Raw genomic sequence first — 3,129 nt, forward strand, 5'->3', positions numbered from 1 at the left:
GTGTGTGTGTGTGTGTGTGTGTGTGTGTGTGTGTGTAGAACACAAACAGACCAAGACTGGGTGCAGCAGGTTGGGGACCCTGGGGATTCAGGACCACACAAGCTGCTAGGCCTCAGGGTGAGGTCAAGGAGGGGCCAAGGCAGAAACCTAGGCAACAGGGCAGGCCCAGAAGAGCCAAGCAGGCTGAGACTAATCCAACAAAGCAGAGGGACCCAAAACTTTGCACCCAGGCACTTAAGTTTCCATTTGTGGCCTAGGCATAGACTATTTAACCTCCATGTCAGAGGGAGAGACCACAATGGTGATCTTTCATAGGAAAGGAACACCACAGGTCTCAAGGCTGAGGCTCTGGCTTTGGTCCATCTAGGGATGAGTAGCTCTGGACAAAACGGGGAAATGTGGGATGCAGAAAGAAGGATATAGCTCTCAGAGTGCTGCCTGGGGCCAAACCCGCAGAGACGAGACCCAGGGTTCCACGAAGTCAGCCCAGAGTCTTTGAGTGATGAGCCAGGAGGGCCAATTCCCATGTACTTGTGGACTCACAGCAACCCTGCAGGGCCAACCCGATCAGCACCCCACCTTTACAGAGGAAGAGACTGAGCTCTGAAAGGAGATCACAGAGCTAGGATTCCAGGCACAGGGCTCCTAGTCCCCTTGGGCCCAGAGAAGGGAAGCCTGATTCCCTGCTGTGCCTTGGGGCAGCCAGAATACCAGCTAATACAGAGCAAGAGGCCTTGGCCCCTGGCCTCCCCAGAGCTCCAGTGAGTTCCTCCTTCCGGCCCCCAATGGGGAGGAATGTGACCAAGGATGAGGTCATGCTTGTGGAGGATGGGAAGGGACCATGTGAAGATCTGTGGCCGCTGGTCAGCTTGCCTTAAACTTTCCAAGCCTTTTCCTAGTCTCCCTCTATCCTGAAGACAATGCAGGGCTTTGGGCTCTCTCCCCTCCTCAGTGCCTACAATGAGGCTGGGCTACAATAGTCTCTATTCTAACTCCAATTCTCTCCAGTGCCTTGGGGAAATGGACTACATTCTGCCACCATCACTACCACCACCACTACTACAGTGTCCTGCAGCTCACCTCCAGACAGCAGATCAGGATCACACCCACCTATTTATTGAGCCCCTCCAGGTATAAAGGCAGCCACTCAGGCTAACACTGCCTGGCTCTCTGGGTGCCTGCACTATCTCTGTCCTTCCCCCTTTCTAGCCAGAAGTGGTGGGCACCCTTTACAGATAAGAGACAGCATGGCTCAATACAGCCCCCAGCAAAGGAAGAGAGGAGGAAAGGCAGGGAAGAAAGGACAAACCGGAAATTCTTAGGAGATTAGAAGGGAGTTAGCCCAGGGCAGTAGTTCTCGGGTGAGCAGGCTTGCCAACTATCTATTTCCCTGAACCCCAAGGAGGCCAGGCCCACGTGTGAGTGTGGCCTTGGGGCCTCGGAGCCTTTGGTGCAGCTTCTCTGGACTTGGGAGACCTGCCAGCCCCCATCAACCACCACCTAGCCCCAGCCAGGCTTCTTGGACTCCCAGATCCAAAAGGTTCAAGACCTTGGCCACATTCCTCACTGCTCCCAGGAGCCTTGCAGAGAGCAGCAGGAGTATGCTTGCATTGGCTTCAGGGAGACAGCAACCAGGACTTCCGGTGTTTGTGTATGAGACGTGTGTGTGTGTGTGTGTGTGTGTGTGTGCTTGCGTGCGTGTGTGCTTGCGTGTGTGTGCGTGTGTGTCTGGGTACCCAGTCTAGCGAGCACCCATGCTTGCATCCTGGCTCTGTGCACATACATGGTCAGGTATCCTGTCGGTGTGAATGTCTCTGTGCAAGTATCCTTGCTCAGTGTCTGTTGAGTCTTGGGTGAGTATGCTAGTCTGCTGTTTCCCATGGAAGGGTAGCGGGGATGCCTGGCAGCCAGGATCTGTGCCACCTGACAAGGGGACTTGGATTTCTATAGAGTGCATGGTAAAAACCAGTGTGGCTTTGTGTGAGCACCCACATGTATGTGGCCTTTTCACACTGAGTGTGTCTTCACACTGTATGCCCATCTCGGGGCCTCATTCCACTGTTTCGGCTGGGAGTGTGTGTGAGCCTGGGGTTTCCTGACAGGGTGAGCATGTGCTGTCTGTCTGCAGTGGGCGGTATGATGACACAGACATGGCGTGTCTGCAGTGGCTTATATGTTACTCTCCATGGGGTCCTCACTACCATCCCAGTGGCAGGCTGAGGAAGCACACAGCGTCAGTGTGTCAAGTCCAGCATGAGTGGCTGTGGGGCCTCTGCACTTGAGCTGTGAACATACATCTGTGCATCTGTGTGTGTAAGAAGGTGCCTAGGGAGAGACGTAGGCCCGGTGCCTGGTCAGGGAACACTGAAGTCCTGGGAGCTCTGTGGTTTCCCCAGCAGCTGCTCACTCATATTTCCCATCTCATAGGAACTGCTCCAACACACACACAAACACACACCAATGACTGAGTTCTTAAGAGAACAAGTCTTGGTCACCTTTCTGCTGACCATGGTGAGACTACCCCTTTTTTCCACCAAGTGTCAGACTGGAATATTCTCCCTACAGCTGGGAAGAATGGCATGCAATGGCCTGCTATATTGCCTGACAACTTGGAAGCTCTCAGAAAAGAAGGGAAGGATGGAGGGAAGAAAGGAGAGAAGGAGGGAAGAAGGGAGAGAGGGAGGTAAGAAGGAAGGAAGTGAGGAAGTGAAGAAAAGGAAGACTGGGCTGTATCTCAAACACTCCCTGCTAAAACCTAAAACACACACACACACACACACACACACACACACACATACAAAGGGGGGTGAGGGTGGGGGACTTGACTCCCCAGGGAATGCAACACACCTTCCCAGGTTCCCTGGGGCAGTCCCTAGCTTACCAATGTTCTAACCCAACATTAGGGAAACACTCTCCTAGCTCCTCCTAGTTCCTCTAAGAACAAACACACAGACATCCTATCTGCTCATTGGCTAAGAATCATAACAATCCCTCAAGAGATATGGGATTTCCATGCTTGGAAGATGTTTTCTTGTCTAGTCATAGCATTGAGGAGGTATAGAAATGGTCCTTGAGGTTATCTAGGCAGGCTCCATGATATCTATTTACAGAGATGAGAGAAAAGAAGCT

This window comes from Dipodomys ordii, unplaced genomic scaffold, assembly GCF_000151885.1.
Source record: "Dipodomys ordii isolate 6190 unplaced genomic scaffold, Dord_2.0 Scaffold13, whole genome shotgun sequence".
Classification (NCBI taxonomy): domain Eukaryota; kingdom Metazoa; phylum Chordata; class Mammalia; order Rodentia; family Heteromyidae; genus Dipodomys; species Dipodomys ordii.